This window comes from Argiope bruennichi, chromosome 4 (genome assembly GCF_947563725.1).
Source record: "Argiope bruennichi chromosome 4, qqArgBrue1.1, whole genome shotgun sequence".
NCBI lineage: Eukaryota > Metazoa > Arthropoda > Arachnida > Araneae > Araneidae > Argiope > Argiope bruennichi.
Window position 1 is genome coordinate 19,948,241 of NC_079154.1, and position 22,808 is coordinate 19,971,048.

General features: G+C 27.7%; 2 long non-coding RNA genes across 2 annotated transcripts in view; both read left to right on the top strand.

Annotated features, from left to right (window-relative positions):
- The window catches only part of LOC129966148 (uncharacterized), a 47,189-nt gene extending 38,407 nt beyond the window's left edge, over positions 1-8,782 (top strand). Inside the window, exons 2-3 of the long non-coding RNA XR_008784261.1 lie at positions 6,670-6,757; positions 8,518-8,782. This is a non-coding gene — a long non-coding RNA (uncharacterized LOC129966148). The remainder of the gene's footprint in view (positions 1-6,669; positions 6,758-8,517) is intronic.
- Positions 8,783-10,271: 1,489 nt separating this feature from the next.
- Positions 10,272-22,808, top strand: part of LOC129965484 (uncharacterized) — a 47,106-nt gene continuing 34,569 nt past the window's right edge. The window contains exon 1 of the long non-coding RNA XR_008784220.1: positions 10,272-10,357. This is a non-coding gene — a long non-coding RNA (uncharacterized LOC129965484). The remainder of the gene's footprint in view (positions 10,358-22,808) is intronic.

The window sequence follows — 22,808 nt, forward strand, 5'->3', positions numbered from 1 at the left end:
TGGAGGAAAAAATAAGAAATTTTCACACAATAAGAATGTGCAGAACGTGAACACATTTTTATAAGCATATTTCAGCGGAAAATCAAACATTTTTCAATACAACGCGCTTTCCATGCAACATACACACACACACACAAAATGTCAAAATCATGAAAAGGTATTTTCAGCACGTAATTTAATCGATACAATGGAAGTGAAGAAAACAATGGAAGAAAATACATAATAAAAACTGCCGTGTGATTTTTTTTTTCGCAGAAAACTAATTGAAAAAGGGCTTTTTTTAAACATATTCAATTTGATAGATACGAATTATTAAATAACTTTAACTTCAGTTGCACTTTCATATGCAAAACTACAAAACAATTAAAAAAATCTAAAGAACTACTTTTTGGATAAGCCTCTAAATATATTTCGAAATTCTTGAGAGTATTGCAAGTTATGCAGACATTTCTATTTTATCTGCATTCTGCAACAGAATTACTAATACCTCATACACTAAATGCCTCATTTAGTGTAATGATGTTCAGTATTAGTTGATTAAACTTAAGGGGATTAGTTTAATCAGCTAAGATTTAAATCAATAAAAGAAATATCCATCTTTTTTTTTTTGAATAAAATTCAAATTTTAAATGATGTTCGCAAATAGGCAATAGAATAATTGGCTCTTGATTATGCTATTCTTGAATTATTTTTGTTATAATCCTTGTTAAAAGCTGATAGAGTTTGAAATTTAAAATTAACCAGCCGACTACGGTGACCTGCTGTTCATCCACCATATTAATAACATTAATTCAGTAATGTCAATAAGTTCTGATAAGAATCTTATAAACCCAAATGGAAACACAGTTTTTAATTACAGTCTCCCAATAAATATAAAGTATTTTGATTGGCTATTTAGGCATTTAAAGTGGCAAAATTAACTGGCGAAATCAGCGTAATTGTTGAAGCTGTTAAGTCATTAGGTTCAGTATTTCTCCAAAATGGAGAGGGGAAGAGAGAAAATTAATACCGATGACGTATCTAAATACTATGAACTTTCAAATGAAACAAAATTTGGTGAATCCCTTATAGAAATTGGAGCACGGGGTCTCTGTCGTGTGTGTTTTTCCACATACAGAGTGTTTAATGAAATAATGTTTTTGGTATTTCTATAGAAAATATGGAGTGGTGAAAGAAAATGGCCATTTACAATTTATCTATCAAAATGAAATAAAAATTGGCAAACTCGGTGAAATAATTATGATTGGGGAACTCTATCGGGTTTTTTTTCTTTGCCCGAAAAGGGGAAAAAGCAATTATTTCGAAACCATTTAACTCGAAAAAGGAAGACGTTGGGAAACAAGTGACCGTTGATAAGATATCTATAGATAATCAGCTTTAATTTAAAAGCAAAATAGATAAAATCGAGCCAGTGATTTGGATTGAAGCACTGGTTCTTTTTTTTCCTCATTTATTTTAATTATATAAATATCATAATTGTGAAAGCCTAGACATTTTGCGATTAAATTAAATAAAACGTAAAAAAATATTTGGCAAAAAATAATATTCGCCAAAATATATTAATATCAGCATTTAAATAATGTTCTTTACCATGTTTTGCCTCTTTTAAAAACAGTCTAGGATGTTGTCATGTTTCTTGCTTGTGCAATGGGAAACGTTTGTAATTAATACGAAAATAATTAATCAATTCATTGTCACGAGATCTTCACTAAAATATTTCATATGCTTCATAGTTTTTGAAGTCAAAATTAGAAGAAAATTTATCGAGTGGTTTAAATTTCTATAGAGAACAACAAAAACAAAATGTGATTCCATTTTATTTATATTAAATGTAGCAATTTCTTATTGTTTGAAATTGATACAGCAGCAAATAATCCGAATATCATATGCAACAAAAAATTAAAGAAAAAAGTTACATCAAGTAGTGAATTATGGTCTAATTAATTTTGGTAATTCTTTCTGAATTTCACTGATATTTCGATAAAATTCTCCACTGTGCAGCTGCTTAATTAAATGTGATGATTTTTTTAATTGATTAATACAAAGTTTCATACAGCTTTTTTTTTTATTTATAATTTAGGGGACATCATATTTAAAATTCTTGAATTGAAAATTGTTGTTGTGAGATTTCAAAAACGAGATCAATGTATTCCGTGATCACATCTAGTATCTCAATTAATTTTAGAGTTCCATTTCACATTTTGCCGAAAGACTATGTTTTGGCAAACTAATATTTAAATGCTCCATTATATGCATGTATGATATTTCAGATGTCGATTTTATTGTAAAGTAAGATAACAACAGTATATGAAACATTTTTATAACATGATAATGTTACAACATGGTTCAAGTTTTTCAAAATACTCTTGAGGCAGATTCTTGGGCTCAGAGCAAATAAATTTATCATGTAGTTAACTTTTCGTTAATAGGGATACAAAGAAATTCTGATTCTTCAAAATATTAATTCGATTTATAAGTAAATCGAAACTTTAGCATAGCTCAAAAATTATTTTTACACCAATTTAAAATTTAAAAAAATAAACTTTTTGATAATATCAGTTCCATTTTCGTACAGTTTACTTCTTTTATTTTCCATAAATTTTTTAAAAAAAATTTTAGACATATTTTGCAACAGTTTTCATTATTTAAATAGTTACATTTATATGCGATATTGCTGAGGTATTAAATCTCTTTCTCTCTGTGTGTGTGTGTGTGTTCACGCGTGCGTGTGCGTGTGCGTGCACACGTTATTGCTGCAATAGATTAAGTGAAAAATTAGAAATTTAACATTGAGACAGACATATCAATTTAAAACATTACGTGGCTACATTGTTTAGGGTTAAAGGTCCGAATTTCTCTTAATTTATTTTTTCCTTCTTCAATTCTGATTAGTTTTCCAATTTCATAATAGCATTTATTAATCAGCGTTTACCCTTGGATCAATCAGAAATGAAGATATTTTCAATAAAAGATAAACAAAAAGTCGAAATTTCAATATTCTCAAGCATATGAAGTTATTTTAATTACGCACTTTGATGAAATGCAATCATAAAGCAAAGCGAGGTGACACAAAGATTGTCACAAATATACCTTCGTTCCTGTTTACAATATGCGAAAAACCAGAGTCATGCTGTTCAGGATATATAATCGTCCATCATCGTCTGTCTGCAACGTTAGGTGGAGTTTAAAAATATGCCCTCCCTTTTTACCTGCGTCAGTATCAGATCCAAATATCTTTTTGGGCATCAAACAATTCAGCGAGGGTTTTATTTTAGATTTAAAGTGACCGATTGATCTGTGTGCGAATAAAAATATGCAAAAATGATATCAAAAGTTGAGGTCAGAAACTTTTATTACTTTATGTTTACGTATTAAAGGTGTTATGAGTTGAAAAAGATACAAATCTGCCAAAATGATGAGATCGCTAGAATACATAATGTTTAGCTGTAAGATTTGTGAGAAATTTATATGTTTGAAGTATTCTAAGCATATATGGTGGACTGCAATGATGCAATGAAGTGCTTTTTGCTTTTTATAACTAAATTTCCACTGTTTTTTAAATTCCATATTATTTCTACAATTTTTTAAATTATAAATAGTGATATTTCAATTGTGATGTTGGTAATTTCATTTTCAAACCATTCAGCTAATTATTTGATCATTTTAATATTGTTTTTGTGTTTTATGATTATATTGTTTTCGTTCCTTTTTTTAAATACTGTTTTTAAAAAATTGTCCCTATTAAACTTTATTCATTTATAATCTAATTTTAATAACAAACCACTTAATCTTATTTAACAAAAAACTAACTCTTTAATTAATTATTTCAAAACTTTCAGTAGCATTTTTCTTACGCTTTACTAGTATTTGTTACCAAAATATGAGAAAAAGAATCTAATATTCAATTTGGGTTTCTATAGGATATAAACTATTTTTAACTTCACTTTTACTTCTATAAAAAAAATTAATTAAAGCATAATTTCATTTCCATTTCTTTTAAGCGATAAGTTAAAAAGTGTTCACATCAAAATTGGTAACACGCCTCAATTTTGAAAAACTGGAAATTAATTAAATTATATTTAGTTTAGTTAGATGAAAAATAAGACATCTTTAAATATACAATCATATAATTAGCAACCATTTAATAATAACATTAGTGTATGTGGTTTAACACCTTCAAGGTAACGCCTAAAAGCAATTAGTTATCCTTAAAAAACAAAGCCTATTTTACTTTTGAAGCAATTGTAAAGTGAGAATAATAATGTGAGAACCACCCGTATTTCTAAAATAAAATTCGATCTATTATCTTCTGCGAATTGGCAATGCACAATAAATTGACAGTCAAGGTCTCCAAGCAAAATTTTCGAGAAGACTCAACATTTTGTTTTTAATATGCGTCTAAATATACATTGCTTAATCCTCTGCAACGGCAGACACTTGTTTTACTTTTGATATTGAATTTGCATTTGTAACAAATTTCTAGCTAACGTTTCTTCGGATGTTTATCAAGATGACGGAAAAGCAAATTTACTTTCTTTTTCACTTCTGGTGCAAAACTCATAGGAAAAACAAAGAATTATGTTATCGGTTTTTCCTGTTGAGAACGACTTTTTTTATTGACATCTCTATTTTCGCTTGTCTTCAGTTTTTATTATTGGACCACGCTGTGCTTATTGTTTCATTGCGGAAGTTTTGGGAGGTATTTTTTTACTGCCCCGGAAATAGCTCAGCATAGGCGTGTAGCCATTTGACATTTACGAAGAAAATATAAAAAAACAAAATAGAAGTCATTTAGGCCCTTTTCGGATATTTCCGTTTAATATTGCTAGGCACATAAGGAAAAGTTTAAATTTCCTACTGGAATTAAGCTATATGCAGCAACAAATCAAGCCTCAAATTACAGCAAAATTATTTTTTATCAACCAATTCTTACGATTTTATGGACAAACGAGTTGCCTGTAGGAGAATCTAGAAAAATTATTTTCTATTTTGATTCGAATACAAAATTGCCTATTTCGTATTAAAAAAGATACGCCATATAAGAATCATTTCAAAGAAAATTGTTTTAAACTGATTAAGTTTTGAAAAGGCAAATATCACAACAGTAGGTTAGGATAATTTTTTACGAAGTTGTTTATTTATTTATGATTTTTTTTCGAAATAAACATTTATTTTTCAAATAAACATATTTAGAAAATGGAAACATCTTAATTTCGAAAACAAACTGCATTCTATACAGTTTCTTATAAATAATAATTACGTATCGATTAATTTTTTCTGATTAAAAAGGTCATAATGTCCAATTTTGCTTTTATTATAAAAATCAGTTATTATTTGTAAAGACAATTTCAAATATTATCAAATGATTAATAATAAGATGATAATATAATACATAAAATAAAAAAACAAAAAGGTATATTCAAAAAATATTTAGAGATTTAATAACTTGTTTATCTTGAAACTTAAGACTTTTCAGATTTTTATTTTGCATTTATTCTAAGTGTATTAGACATTAGCCTAAAATTTTATTACAACTTTGCTTTATTCAATAAAATGTATTATTTTATATATAATCCCTTCATGAATTCTTTTAAGACAATCACTTTATGAATAATATGAATTATTTATGAATATTTATATATAGCCACTTTATGAATTATGTGTATATAGACTATACCCTAACAAAAAAAAACAATATTAATTAAAAAGAATTTTTCTAAAAGTTACAAAAACCCACAAAAATGTATTTATCAAGAATTTCTATTATTTAAATCTTAATTGATATGTAATATATGAATTTCTTTAAAATGATTTAAACAATTCAAATGACTTCAAATACTTTTTAACTTACCCTTCAGAATTAGCCAAAATTCCTGAATCTAAATTTTCCTACAAATCAAACTTTTTATTCTGATGAGATTGCATTGAATGAGGCATTGAAATTCGTTTTTACCGTACTCCGCAACCTATTAAAATGTGGATCACGTGCTGTTTCTTTGTAAACAAGAACTAAACTGTATACATAAATAATGATGCATAAATAAGCGATAAATAGAGCAAAATCACAAAGGTGACCATTTGGTGACAGCTGCGACAGTCCGACACCAGAAAAAAAAAATGAAATGCTAATTTCATTCTTATTGTAGTTTGCTGAATGCCGTGTCTTATGAGCCATGAAAATGAACTTTCTTATTTTTTAATAAGATACTTTTTTCTTCGTCTTTGATCTTGAACGTGGGGTGAAAAAAATTTATATTCGAAATAATTTTAGAAATATGTTTAAAATAGACCTATTTCTCTACTAATAATAAAGTTGAATGCGAGTGTGTATTGGCTCTCTACAGATAAGGTTGTTTGATCTAAATCTATTGCATTTGCCACATATATAGTTTGCAGCGTGGGATTGTGCACTTTGGAGCGATTTTTCTGAAATATTTATTAATTAAAAATGGCTAAAATGTTGATGTTCTTCCTCGATAAATTCCTGAAAATATCGCAGCACAAAAATTATTTTAAAATCATTGTAAAACTTGAAATATTATCTTTGTAATGATATCTGTTTTTTGCCATATAATTTTCATCCATTTTTAATATATTTAAAAAATATTTTAAATATATTTTATAACATATATCGTTATTGAAGTAAAACTCTGATTGTTTTCATTATAGCTGCTAATTTTTCATCCTGGCTTTTTTCCATTGTTATGATCAAAATGTGAAGATTCGATTTTTCATGTACAGTAGATTTCAATGTAAGGTATGCTTTTAATAAAATTTTTGAATTTTGTTGCTCTTGCAATTGAGCTTTAACTTTAGAATCTAGCAATACCAACAAATTTGCGCCAATTATTATTTTCAGCAGATATTTCATGGAAAAAAATTAGATTTATAAAGATACAGACAGAAAATGGCAAAATATATAGCACAATGCAGAGAACAGTTTAAAGCTCCTAAAATGGTACGAGTTATATGTCTATCAAAATTTTAAAATATTTGCCGAAGAAATCATTCAAACATTAATAACGCAAAATATTTAATTGAAATTTTTAACAAAAATACGTCCCGGAAAATCAACTGTTCCACAAAAGTTGGCTGGTAAGAAATAAGTTCAAATTAAAGTACTGATAAAATACATTACCCACTATTTGTAATTAACAGTCATATAACCCATCTTTATTAACCGGATCGACAAGTGTAGAAATCAATAGTAAACTCTGCTTTATATTAATCATAAATAATTTTATTAAACCTCTCATTTCAAAATGATTTCACAATTTAACAAAGTTATTAAATTTATTTCTATTTTTTTTTTAAATTGATAATTTTTGTTATAATATGATAATGCAATTTGACAATATTTATGCTGTATTTAGAAAATAGAATATGTATAATCCAAAATCACATAAAGCGCCATACAAGGCAGATTTTTGGACCAAGAGTTATCAGAATTAGGAATGTAATTACTTCTTGAAGAATAATTAGGTAATACTAATAGGTAATAATAATAATAATTCTTGACATATAAATGCTCACTACTTGAGAAGTAAACGTTCACACTGAAATACTGTTCCAGAATTGGTAATAAGATTTTTAATTATAAATTAATCAGAATGTCAGCGTTTTTCCTCGCTAAATTTGTTGCACATTATTACACAAAAACCATTTTTAAATCATTTTAAAATTCAAATTTTTTTTCAATGAATATCAATTTATTTACTTACAATTTTTTTCGAATTTAATAATTGTTTCAAAATATTTTAAGTATATTTTGCAATAATAATTTTCTAGTGATTGCATTATACTGATTTGTCTTGTCATGATATTCAATGCATTTTTTGTGTGCATATTGTTGCTGCAATATAAATGAGAATGAATTTAAAAATGAATGAAAGATAGATGAAGACTTTATAATACTAGTGGTTTCTGAATAGAGATTTTAATAATTTTTTGCATTCATTTTGACTTAAATGGTATGTAACTCTTTATCACTCCCTTGTATAACTTGGCTAGATATACATTAGAAAACACTTAAAATATAAATATTTACATTGCTATTCAGGTAACATATATAAGGCTTTTTTCTTGAAAAAAATTATTTTAATCCTTTTGATTATTTAAACAATGTTTTACAAATAATTACTTCTGAAAGTAAAATACAGTATAGTTGAATTAAAAATGGATCCTAAAATACAAATACAAAATTCATGAATTACTATTCTTCATCGTTTCTGTAACAAGTGTAACTTAACTTATTCAAAATTACGAAACTAAAAAAAAATTCATATAGTTTGAATCAAGTACAAAATTGTTAATTTGCTTTAAAAATTTTGTTCATGACTCAAACTGTTAATATTTGTGCTATCAGAATACTGTGCAATTTTTGCGTTATGTTCAAGAAAACCCTTGTAATCGGAATGCCAAATTGCTTTATTATTCTCTGTTTGAATCTTGTTTCAGTAAACACTAAATGTTGTTACGAATTTGTAATGTTGTTTTTCTGTGTATTTATTCTCTTAGTACGGAAGAACGTTTTACAGATGTGATTAATGGATGCAGGGTCAATGACATCCGGTCTTGGCGACGTACTTTGCTACCTTTCATTCACGAATTTGGTGATTTTCGGATAGAACTGAAGAGGATTATAGATGTTTTGTTACTTTTTGTTTCAGAAAAATTGATAAGGATAGAAAAAAGTGGATATGCTCAAACGAGAATAGTCGAGTCGAGAGAGTAGTTGAGCGAATTCTCACCTTGGAGTGTTTATTTCCAGCTTTGAAGTTAAAGTTCTTTGTGATGTTGCGATTATTTAATAAAGATTTATTGTTTGTGAGTTGTTGATTTCTGTAAGTGCTATTTAATTTACGCTTCGTCTGTGTTTTGTTAGCTGTGTTTCATGCTTTCCTGCAGAATAAAATGCGGCTATCCGTTATTGAATTTGTTGAACTTTTCTCTGTACACCAGAACAAATTTTCGGTAGTAATATAATGAAATATCAGTTTTAATAAAAACGTTAATGGGCCAAAATGAATTACAACTAAACTAATTGATCGGCAAGTAAATCAACTGATGCTTTTGTGCATGCATTTTAATAGCAAATAATTGCGTATCTACAAGAAATTCAGATGGGAGAAATAAAAATTTGAGATCTTATTTCAAATTAATTTTTATTTGCTAGAAGACGGAGTACCGAAATCGCCAAGCGGTTCAATTTTGGCACCTTTTTTCCACATTTTAGACCTTTTTCCAAGTTGGGCAAAATAATCTTTGGAATTACCACATTGCTTATTTGTTCACATGCAAACAGGCCTTAAAAATTGAAAACATTCTAGTTGAAAAAATGGCGAAATTAGGAACATGGATCCACCACCCTAATTTTATATATGTATCGAACTTTGGACCGATTTCGAGACGATTAAAATGAACAAATCTGTTCAAGACCAAGACTGCAATTTCTTTATTTTCATTCTCTAATGCCTTTCATAACTATATCAGAGCACTAGTAGACTGATCGTCGGTCTGTCTCATCTTGTGATCTTAGCTTATATGCAATTTTTTGTTTGGTAATATATTTTTTTGAAATAAATCTGTTTGTCCACATTTGAACAACTGAAGCATAACTAATTTTGGAAAAGACTTAATTTGGCATATAGTTTCAGCATCTGAATTTTATATCTCTATCGAGATTGGACAGATTTCAATAACAGATAATTACCTATCTGTCTACTTATTTGTATAGATATAAGAAACGAAAAAGTTAGAGAAACGATTTTAGTACATGATCTTTACAAAAATTATAGATCTGTCATTGTTTGGATCAAATCAATTAATGTTCAATAAAGGGACAGTATCAAAATGCACATTCGACGACTTTCACTTTAAAATGAAGAAAATCATAAAACGATCAAATTATATAACTATATGAAAAAAAGAGAAGAATCATTCCTAATTTATGTAAAAAAATACCTAATTTTCTTTTGTTTAATCACATCTGCATGATATATTTATGTATATCATTCATAAACAAAAGTACTATACATAAAATTAAAACTAGCTTTATTTTCTTTCACAAATATATATTCCTTCGTTTTAACCGAAATTACGCAGGTTAAAAATTTCTGATGCAAAAAATTAAATAGATATTTTTTTTTCTGATGCATGATTCTTCAAGACAGAAATGCGTTTTACATTCAACCACAATGCAAGCTTTTTAAATACTAAAAAAAAATGTCAAAAAATGATGACAGAATCTTATTATTGTTAACGAAAATGTAAAAAGAATTGCAGGAAGTTTCAATCAAATGTTCTAGACATTTTATAGAAATGAAAGTAATTTAAGATGCCATTGTTGCGCTAATCAGTAAGCCTTTATTTTTATATTTTTACTTCTACATTAACGTATAGAATTGTGGTTGATAAGCCCAGTATGATTAAAATTGCTTACCGCAAATAACAAAATTGTTTCGAAATTTCTGAAAAACTTCAACGAAGTATAACTGAATTTTAATTATTTCCACAAAAATATTTGTTCATTAAACTGGAAAAAAAGTAGAAATATTCAACGAAGAAGATTTCTAATAGAGAAAGCCGTTTAAATTCAGAAAGTATCTCAGAACTTTAGAAAGTGGCACCTGTTTCATTCGGAATGTTCGGGATTAAAAGGTTTTTAAGTTTAATATTTTAAAGTAAAAGTTATTTTTTTAAACCACTATAATGCGCAATAACATTTTATCGTCTGCATCGACATTTTTTAATTAAAATGAGAATATAATTTGAACCAGACGATTTTCATAAACCTATAAATAGTTAAATATTAGGTAAGATTGGGATATAAAAATATTTCTTGTGGAAAAAAAAATTTGCTCCAAAATTATTGTGAGAAAATGTCAACATTTTGAATAATTTAATTGAAATTTTGAAGGTATTTTAATTAATTGAATTTTTTTAATTAATTTTGTACTTTGAAAATTTGACAGCATTCTTTCTCTTCTTAAATAATAAATCTATAAAATTTTATTCAATTTTACCCAGTTGTTAAAGAAGCGACCCGAAACATTCATACAGTGTCCAGTTTTATTTATATTATAAAATAATTGAGTCGAAATTTTCTCTGAATATCGATGAATATTTTGTAACTTTAATTATGTATCGATAAATATTTCCCCAAATTATTGATATTGTCTCTACTGTAATAGTCAAATAATTATGCAGTTTTACTGAATCAAAAGATAAATGTAACTGTGTAAAGTAGGTGAATATGTTAAAAAGTCGTTTTTTACCAAACTCATTAAAGTTTTTTTATATAATATTTTTAATGTTTGAATAGGTCTCGTTATAAAATCGTTTGAATTTTGTTTCTGTGTTTGTTTTTTGGGAAGTTAAATTGATTTTTATATTTGCATTTATATATATTTTAATGCTATTTTGTGTCTTTAGATGCTGTTTTTTCAAATTCTAATCTACAGTAGCATTTTCTTATGCAAAACTCATAAATTAAAATTGAATGAATATTTTTTTTCAAATTTGATATAATAATTTCTCAATATATTTTGTAGTTCCTGAATTAAAGAAATAAACTATTCATTTGGGAATATTTTGGGAATGTGAAAAAAATAGAAAATTTCGTGTTATTTATCAGTCGATTTCCAATATTTAAATAATGGATAGAAATACTACTTATTTTTGAGATCAGAGACTAGATAATATATTTCTTAAGCTTTCTGAAAAAGTTTTAACAAATCCTTTGATAAACCTCTAAAAACTAGAAATTTTTTTGTTTATACTCGATTTTAGACAAACAAACTAGTTTACCCGGGGGGTTTTTTCCCAATTTAAAAACTTTTTTCAATTAAATGGTATATTTAAGTTTCATATATCTTTTTTTTTATGCAAAAATTTAAAAATATAACTATTTTAGAGCTTTTTCCAAAAAATTTATAACAAGCATAAATAGTGTTATGAGATATATTGTTCAATAAAATAAATATTCCCAAGACATAGAGAAAGAAAGTACCTTTTAATTACTTTCCTCAAAATGATATTGTAATTAGATTGAAATATCTTTGAAACGTTGCAGATTTCTTAATTTTTTAAGAAATTAAATAGAATTGATAATAAAGATTTCGGCTAGACATTAAAAGAAAACAGAGTATGCATTTTATATTTCGAGTTTTTTTAAATAATTAAAAGTCAATTTTAGTTCAGAAAAAATAAAATTCTTACGAAAATTCAGTACGCGTGCATAAAAATACTTCTAAAAAATTAGCATTTAATTGGAATTAAAAAATTATTCACAATTTTATACCAAATAAATTTATACTGTGTAATAAAGAAAAAAATAATAGGAAAATTAAAAATTGAATCGCCTGGAATATTTTGAAATTTTTTTTAAAAAAATATACAGCTTTTAATCCTTAAAAAAGTAATATTTCGTTTCCGAAAGTTTCTTAAAAAGAAATTTGACACATTTATTTTTTAATATATATGCATAAAAAATTTCATAACTCTAAGTGAATAATTCTCAAAAATGCCTAACGGAGTCCACCGTCCTCTTAAATGCCATCTACATGTAGTTGCAGATGTTGAATTCAGCAAGAAATATGCTTAACACATAAATCTATGATTGACAGAAAAATTATTTTTAATTAGATTCACCTGTCTTTCAATAACAACGGTAAACGGTACCGTAACTACTACAGTCTTTTTTGTTCTTAGAAACTATCTTTATCTCATTTTGCAGGAAATAAAGCTGCGCCATTATCCAAAGGTATTAGCTTATATTAAATAAATTTCATCGGAAATTTAAAGAACTTGTATTGCAAATTCAATGCAAGAAATTTAGTGGATATTTAACTTATGTAATGGAAAGAATAATATTTTGAAAGACATTGCGGTAAAACACCGATATCTTTATTTATTTATTATTAATTGAAATTTTAATCATCTGAACATTTAAAAAATTGATAGTGATCTTTCTCTTATTTTGAAGTACACATTAGACAAAAGCCGTAGGTTTGTGTAAGTGACATATAAAGGGAGGGTATTTTTTATATGGATAAATAGTTTCCAGGGAATTTAAATAAACGATTTTCTTACTCAAAATAAGAAAAAAAAATAGAAAAGGAATCAAATGAAAACTCATATTTTTAACCACTTTCTTGTTTACACAATAATTTTTCATTCAGTTTGATTTCAATGCACAGACCGTTCAGATACTCTTCTACGCAGACTTGAACTGCCATTGAAATCAGCACAAACAACAAAGATTCAATTCAGTTGAAATACAGTTCTCTTAATGGAACATCTAAAATAATATTACCTTTAAGGTTCATTTATCAATGCTGAACTAAGATAGAATGGAATATCAACAATATTTTGAGAACTCATAAATTTCCCATTTATAAACTTAAAACTCATACATTCAGTACAGGTATTATTGCCTAGAAACTATTTAAGAATAAAAATTGGCCAGTATGTATTGCAATTATATATCTGAAGTATAGATATGTTCAATATGACTTTTACGTAAATATTTCAATTTCATATCAATATTTCGCATTTTCGACACTTAGAAGAAACCAATTATTAAGCATAGGAATAAATAAAATTATATAATTCTTAGAAATAACCAGAAAGAGGGGGTTCTCAAAATTTCTCATATACTTCCTAATACGTGCGTTGTCCTTCTTTATTCACGCATCAAAATCGTAGGCAAAGCTGTGAACAGCACAAGTGCTCAGAATTTTATTTTCAGTGTCCCACACATGATCGCTTTGTGCTTCCTAGTAAAGTAAAAAAAACTGAGTATGCATTTCGGGTGCCTCATTTTTAACCAATTTAACAAAAATTTGACACAAAACTAAAATTTTAGTACCAAATTTCATTAATTTAAATCATTGCGTTTTTGAGTAAATGTATTTACATGCATACGAATGTACAGACCAACACACGGTGGTCATACCCTTGATATATATATATATATATATATATATATATATATATATAATGATATTTTAACTCTAATTTCAATTTAATTAATTTTCATAGTAACTTCATCTTAATTTAGCCCATAGTAACTTCATTCTAAAATATTCTCTTATTTCGTGATCCAATTCCACTTTCTCTACTTAATTAATTCAAGAGAAGCTTCATAAAATTGCTTAGTCAGCTAAACGCCGATATTTTCATACGCTCGGCGTGAAGGGGTAAAAATGTCCAGTAAGCACATTCTTTCTTAAAAGATCCCTGTGTTTCCCTTACATGTGATTGACATGTGTTGGAAATCCCTATCAGAATCTTAATAATATATTAGCACTGTGAAGAAATATTTTCCCTATCAAAATCTAAGGTTATATAAGGCGAGGGTTAATTTATTTCGCCCCTTCTTCCCCACTTCGGCTTTTGTCTGCGCTGCGGCGGACGTCTTGTCCGCGTCTCTGCTTGTAAATAATTATGCTTACCCGATGGATTAAAAAGAAGTTAAAAAGATAAAAAGTCTCTTCACTGCTGGTCACAACTGCATTCTGCTCACATAAAATAATATTACATATTAAAAAGCCGACAGGATTCCGAAATATATTATATATATATATATATAGCAGGAATTTCGTTCATTCAAAATAGATATGAATCCACATTTTACATTCAAAAACAAATTCTTTACTAAATCTTATTCACCTAGTTCTTAAAGTTATGTAGTTATTGTATTTAATAGTATTCGGAGAGACAGGCAAATAAACCTTCTGAATAATAATTTATTTCTTCCATTTCATTTCATATAAAATTGGTATAATGACCATATACCAAATTTCATCTGTCTAGCTCAAAGTCATCGTATTCATAGACATACATAATGCTATAAACGTACTTTTTTGGACGAGGGAGGTTTGAAACGTGGAGATTCTTCAAAATCTCAAGATTGAAAATGTTGACAATTACAATACTTTCTTTTTGTACATTTCGTGTACGAAAAAAAGGATTAGAAATAGTTAATTCAATCAAAAACCTCAGAAAATCAATTAATTCATCCGTTAACTTTTCCTTGGAGAACTTTAAAAATTAGTATGAAAAAAAAAAAAGAACTGTGATTTGTTATGTTTTGCTTATTTGTAACAGTTTTTTTCCATGTGAAGCAGTTAAGAATGCATTGTATTTCTAACTTGCATTTTTCGTAACGGGATCATAGTAACAGCATTGAACTAGAATTTCAGATTTCATAAAACCTAAAAAGAAATTTACCAAGCTAATATCATTTTTGAAAAAGTATAACAATGCGTTTCACTAGATTCTTACTATGATCTTTATTGATAATCATTTCTTTTTCTCAAACAAAGTAAACATTCTAGTTATGAAAAAATTTAATTGAGAAATTCTAATATTATTTTTATTGTTAAAAAGAAAAAAAAATCTTTACTCATCTTTATAGTATAAATATTTGTGCACGAATTTCTCTGAGAAACAGACTTGTAAACAGAGCATAAAAGTTTGAATTTGAAGCCATTATTCTCATGAAAAGATTGTATCGTAATGTCACCGTACTTATGATGAAAATCTGGCAAACAGATCACGACCTTGAACAAGTTTTTTTTTCAGAATTTCTTATGTGGGGATGTAGCACTGTCAACAGAAACATATCGATGAAAAAAAAAATTGTCTAGCCATTTAAATAACATTTCTTTATTCCTTTGTCACCCTTATTAAACTGGAAAAAGTTATGAAAGGCATTTATTAAAATGTTTATATATGAGGTCTGCTGGCAGTCATTGCGTTGCTTTGTTTTATTTTTTAACTTGGAAGAAGACGCTGAAACAAAGCTTTGGTATATTCTTTACTATGAACAATGAATTAAGAGAAAGTTTTTTAAGTTTAAGAACCAATCCATTATTTCTGACACTCGCTTCCTTCCCAGGCGACAAATATCTCTACTTATATAAATCTCAATGTGTGTGTGTGTGTGTGTGTGTGTGTGTGTGTGTGTGTGTGTGTGTGTGTGTGTGTGTGTGTGTTGGCGCTCTACAGAAAAGACCATATGATCTACAGCTACCAAATTTGGTACGTGTATACCTTGGAGGTCAGGAATGTGTACCTGGGGTCCCTTTTTTTGAAATTTTAATTAGAATTTTAATTATTAATTAAAAACTAACTTTCCCGCTAAAAAAATCCTCTCATTTTCCCCACCGATAAATCAGTAAGGCTTCAGTTTTTTTCCCACACTAATGAGGCTACGCTTAAGATTTTTCGGCCGATTATTTCAAAGGTGTCTGTTTATTTTCTTTATGTTTGATGCATTTAAAATTAATCATTGTTAATTAAACGATCTTTCAGATTCATTCTGAAGTACATTTGAATTAAAATAAAACAGATTAAAGGAAATTAAAAATTTCTAATCTGCATAGCGTTACCCCAACTGGCGTAGAAAAATTCACGCATCTAATTTCAACGGAAGCGGACACGATTTAAATTACTTTTAGGTTAGTTGTATGCTTTTGTAATTAAATTGTATTTATGTTAGTTTAAGTTCATCCATTTTTAAGTTGTTTTTTTTACCTGTTTTCGACCGATTATTTTAAACGATTCTGTTTATTTTCTTAGTGTTGATGCATTTAACATTGTTAAATTAAACATTGTTAATTAACATACCTGCTCAAGATGAATCTGAAATTTTTTTTGACAAATTCTTGAGATATTACATAAATTAAGAAAGATATTCTTTAATGCCCATAAGGTTTAAATGCTCAGTGACTCTGTTTTCAGTAATCATATTACAAAAAAAAATGCTTTGTTTCAGTAAAAAATATTATTATATTAATTGCAGATTAATCATTTCCACTTTAATTTAAAACATAAATTCTACTGGAGCTAACAGAAAATTGGAGAGATACAGATTACATTATGCTAAAGGCCTTTATAATATTATGAGTGAATTGAAATTTGAAGTTTTAAAATATATTTTAATGAAGAAGCTATTAAAGTAGGAATTACATAAAATAGTTAATTATTAAAATTTTAACGAGCATTAAGATTGGTGAACTGGCTGGTTGCTAAAGGTGGCTAGTATTAAATAAATTTCGTCTCATCAATTGAATTGACACTAATGATCATATTAAATTCTGTGATAAACTAATCAAAGATCGCTGTGGTGAATTCTGACTATAAAGTAGAATATTTCATAACAATACTCAAAGATCTGTGCAACTTCTCAATCTATTTAAACTAATATGTGGTGTCTCCCATTAAATGACATTTACACGTACCAAAATAGAACCTCTTGATGATATTGGCCTCATAATGGCTCAGTGGATCGCAACTTATCTTACAGAAAATCAAATGAGGAATCTAGATGGACTCAAGAAAAAAGCTAGAGGGTGTTTAACAGATGGAATGAACGTAATCGACAAAAAAGTGTTGTTATTGTTAAAACCTAAGGACGGGAAGAGCAGATTTAAGATGAAGCGCGAGATATTTTTAAGACGTTGTAGCAGAAGGACAATTCTAGCTATGATTGATTAATATTTTTAAATAAATTCAAATCATATAATACTTCCAAAATATACTTGGGACTAAATTTTCCACATTTCGAATTGCCATATCTACTTAAAACAAAGGCCATATCTCAAATCGCACTTGTTCGCAGTAGTGAAAAAAGAAATTATCTTATGTAGTTTCCAAGGATGTTGTTCTAGATGTTTTTCATTTATTACTGAATTGCTCATAATGGCAGAACAAATTTTTAAAGTATGATAGAACAATTTCAAGAGATATTTAAGATGAAGATCTAAAATAAAAACAAATATGCTGTTTATCGTTACTAAATTTATAAGCTGATATTGTGCCAGTGGAAGGAAAATTTTGGTTAGTACGTAATGTGGATATATAGAAGCACACATTATATAAGACGCCAATTGTGTTCTCATCGTCATTAAACCAGCGGGAATGGTCACCTCGGTAAAGTTATTTCCTCCACGCACACCTTGGATAAGACCGTGAACAGTTTGCACAGTACCGGCAAACAATAGTTACGAAATGAGGATCTTTGGTGTGGACTTGCATTTTTGCTGAACCTATCGCGCGATCTTACAAGACTTTTTGGCGATGAATCTCAGGCATACGGTTAATACACAGGTACCCGAAATTTGATTATGTGTTTTTGACGCTTTTTGTTCCAAGTGATTAAAACACCTGGAAATATAAAGTAATTGATATAGAATTGCAATTGTAACCACAAGATCAAATATCAAATTTCTTTTATTTTAGTTATTGCATTTGCATGCATGCGAAAGTGCCGACAGACGGACAATTTTTGGACAGATTTTTTTTCCAAAGTTTGATAAGCACCTACATTTAAATTTTAAACACGTAATCTCTTTACATTTTATAATTATTGAATTCATTTGTACTCTAACAGTCGTGAGCAAACTTCCCCTGAATAGATTTCTTTCAAAATTTGATAAAAGTCTGCAAATTCGATGTTAAGTTCTTAACCAAATTTCATTCATCCAGTTCAAATAGTTTTTGAACTATCGTACTCAGAGACATACAGATATATTTCCAAATATTTATTTTTTAAACTCTTTTATGTCTTGAAACATGGAGAATTATTAAAATATTCAGTACGGATTTTTTGACGCTTACAATACATCTTCTTGGTACATACTTCGTACACAAGAAAGTAAAAATAATACTTGGTTTGTTACCAATGTTAAAAAAACTTTTCTTCTGATTTGGGAAGATTCTTGGAAAGGTTTTCATGTGAATAAATTGAAGTATCAATAGAACAGAGCTACAATAGTTAGTATTCCAGAACCTCTGTTGCTATTGACTTCCACTTCTCCTGGTAATACGCCAGCTGTCTGCATTTAAGGTATGTTAAAGGGGAATATATTGAGAGTGACATTACGTGATATCAAATCATTTCTTTTTACAAAACTCTGCTAAAATTTTTGTGCAAAAAAAAAAAATTCAAAAATCTCCTTGAACAATGTGAATATCAAATGTAAGAGAAGCATAACACACTTCGAATTCTTATATCTTGCATACTAGGAGAAAAGAACATGCTAATTTATATGATGGTTAATGAACTTACATTTGGAAAAAGTTAATATAGTCTGTCATTTCGCTTCTGTTCTGTATAATTCAGCCAAATTGTAAATATTTATTTTAGAAATGTCGGATAGTTTAGTGAGCTTTATATTTGATACCGAATCTATAATACTTCATTTCAGTATTTTAATGCAATTCAAAACGGAACAAAGAGAAGGAACATGTTACGTTACAAGTATATCGAATGATAACAATTCATTTTAAAGGAGTTTATTAAAAACTACTTTATAAATAACTCCTAGAACTGTTCTACTATTAGTGAAAAGTTTTACATCTGAATGTATAAACATTTCTAATTCTCATAATTAAAGATATTTCTTTCTTTGATGAACATCTAGATGAATGTTATTCAAAATACCGTTTTGGTACAAGAATTTCCGAATAAATCAATTTTTTTATAATACACACGTTTTTACATAATTTGTAACATCTAAATTTCGTTGTGCAGAAATTTACTGCAGGTTGGGTTTTTTTAACTAATGAATGTACAAATCAATCCTTTTCTTTTCTTTGGAAAGTGCCAAAAATATACAACTACAAAAAATTCAAAAATTCGAAAAGTCAAAGATCTAGTGCAGTTGATGTATACAAAAAGTTTCAGAAGCTGAGTAGCAAATAACGATACTTTTTCAACACAAAAAAAACGAAAACACAGCCAAAACCAATAACAAAATAGTGCCAAAGCGCACACAATAACATCACTTGGAATAATCAGAGCACACAGACAACAAATTGGTAGTAAACAACCGTATCAACACAAAATGCCCACAATGAATTACGCAATAGAGAGAATTCGCACAATTAATAGCACGTCAGAAATCTTTTGCTACTCTTTATTAACTGTTCCTTTGAGCTGAACTCGACTACAGACTTTCTAATGATTCAATGCTCAACTCAATACAGACTTGGTACAACTCAATACAGGACTGATTGCAATTCTATCTTCCATCTTTTTTATTATTTCTGTGACAAGGCTAAGAAGAATGACTTCTAGAAATATCTATCTAATTCCTGTCCTACTGGAGCTATCGTCAAAATTTCTGTTATTTCTAGAATCTTTGATTTATCGCCAAATTTGTCGCCAAGGCCAGGTATCCTTGACGCTGCTTCATTTAGTATTCATTAGATTTATCTGTAGAACTGTTTTCCTTACCAGGAGACTTTTTGAACTAGGAAGCAATACTACAAATTCATAATATTTCATTTGATAACGATGTTTCTAATAATGATTCTGGTATATGGTATTGCAATTTAGAAATATAATAAATTTCGAAAAAAGGATCTAGAGTTTAAAGTTTTATTTTACTTTGCTTGAAAATGTATTGAATAATCACGTTTCTTTATAGCATATCAATATCTACTTTTCTCAGGAACTGAAATATCTGAAATCTGGTAGGTCGCAGTATTAAATGGCCTATTCTTTCTTCACATTTATACCATACTAATAGATATACACGATGTTTCTGGGGATTAAAATCTTTCGTGTATAGTGCTTTTAAATTAGAAAATGCTTTTTATATAAAATTTTATAATATAGAAAGCCTTTTTCTAAGACATATGTAATAAAATAAAGAAGAAAGAGAAATTTAAAAAAATAGTGGTGCAGTAGATCAAAGTTTTAAAACTGCCCAACAAAAAAATATCTATGAATTTCTATATTTCAAAAACATCTGTAATAAATTTTCTAAAAAATTAATAACAATTGAAAAGAAATATGCACATAAGTGAAATTTATATCGTTAAAAAACAAAATTTCCAATTTTACATTAGTTAAACTTTTTCGGTATAACTTCATCCAATATTTATGTAAAAAAGTGAAATATTAATTTCTTAATTTTTTTAAGAAGCCTGAAGCGCTTTTATTGTTGAAAATTTGTTGAGTTAAGAGTTTTACTTTCCTGCCTTCGTTAGAGAAATTGATTTCTGCATATTTTCAAGCATTATTAAATCATTACTTGGAATCAAATGAAAATGTGGCCAATTATATGCATTAAAATAAAACGAAATTTTAAAAAAATAGTCGTTGAGAAGTGTAAAGTTAACATTCATTTTAATGCCTTTGGATTTTTTAAAAATTAATAATAATTGACAAAAATAAGGTGCGGAAGCGAAATTGTTATTACAAAAATGGTAAGATTTGAATTTTAAAATCATTAAAAAAAAATTCTGGAATAGTTTGTCCTGAAGTTACTGAGGAAAACAAAACGACATTTTGTCTAGTTTTTAATTAAAATGACTTAATTACATATTATTAAACCATTGAGCTTTGAAAACTGATAGCATTCTGTCCCTTAACAATAAGCATGTAACATTTAGTTGAAATGGACTTAATTGTTTATGTAAATATATATACAGATATATCCACAATAAATTTTATTTTGATAAAATTAACAAAGGCTAAAAAAATCTGACGTATATGATACGAAAGTATTTTAAAATTTTAAAATCTGTGAACACCAACAGGAAGAATTAAAAGAAATTTTGAATTTTTATTTTCCTCTAATAAAACAAATTCAATTTGCAGACGATTAATTTTTGTTTTACTGTGGTCGTTTATAAGAAGAATTAGTTAAAATTCGTTTTAACTAACTTATCGAATAGTTTTCTGCACACATATTTCCTCTTCTCGGATCTCTTATTAATAAATTTTTCCTATCAATAATAACATGCGAGACAAGTTTCAAACACTGTTTTCTCTTTTCTAAAGAAACCACAAATGCAGGGTTTTTCATTTATCAGCTTATAATAGTACAAGGAAGTAACTTATACAAAAACAAAAGAAAAATACTGTCTGCATTCTTACTATAACTAAAAAAAACTATTGATTTCATTCAGGTTTACTACCAAGAACAGTTTATGATTATTAGTTAGCCACAAAAAATAATTCTTGTCTTAGGATGGATTCGTTGATATAGATCTTCAAATAATTATGCATTCAATACATATTCAAATAATCCGTTCTAAAATTTGAAATAAATTGTGCGTCTTCCATTTCAATTAGCAACATTAAGAACAACAATCTTTTTTGTATTGGATTTTGTTCGTAAAAAATTTATTCAAATTATTTAACTAGAATTTCAATTTAATTGCCCGGAAATTTTTGATTCCTTTTACATTTTATTTTATCTAAGTAACATCGTTGTCTTATTTTCGGCTAATAAATTAAAACGAGAACCAGTGACAGCGGTCGTGCAGAAACTTTCTTGCATACTATCCGATAAAAGTGTTACCCCCCCCCCCTCTTAAAACTGGGAATCTTAAGTAAAATCGTGAGTGCATTGTGTAGCATTAGCGAATATTAGCTACAAAATGTAAATCTTTGATTTTTTTTATTGAATCTAACGACAGAATATGCATTTTGGATAGCTTTCTTTCTTACCAATTATAATCAAATCTTGGCATGAAACTATAGTCATAATCGCCGAATTTTATTGGTTTTATGAGTCATTGCGTTAGAATGCAAGCATAAATGCAACCGATAGAGAATAAAAATTATACTTTAGATTCTAAATTTGCATAAGAAACTAAATTTTAGTTCTAAATGTTTGCACCAAATTTTATTTATCTAGCTCTTTACGTTTTGATGCTATCGTGTTTACTTGTATTTGAACAGATAAACATCCTTTGAATGAATTTCGTTCACAATTTGATAGAAATGTATAAATTTGGTCTTAAATCCATATATCAAATGTCATCGTGAGCAATCGCGTTCA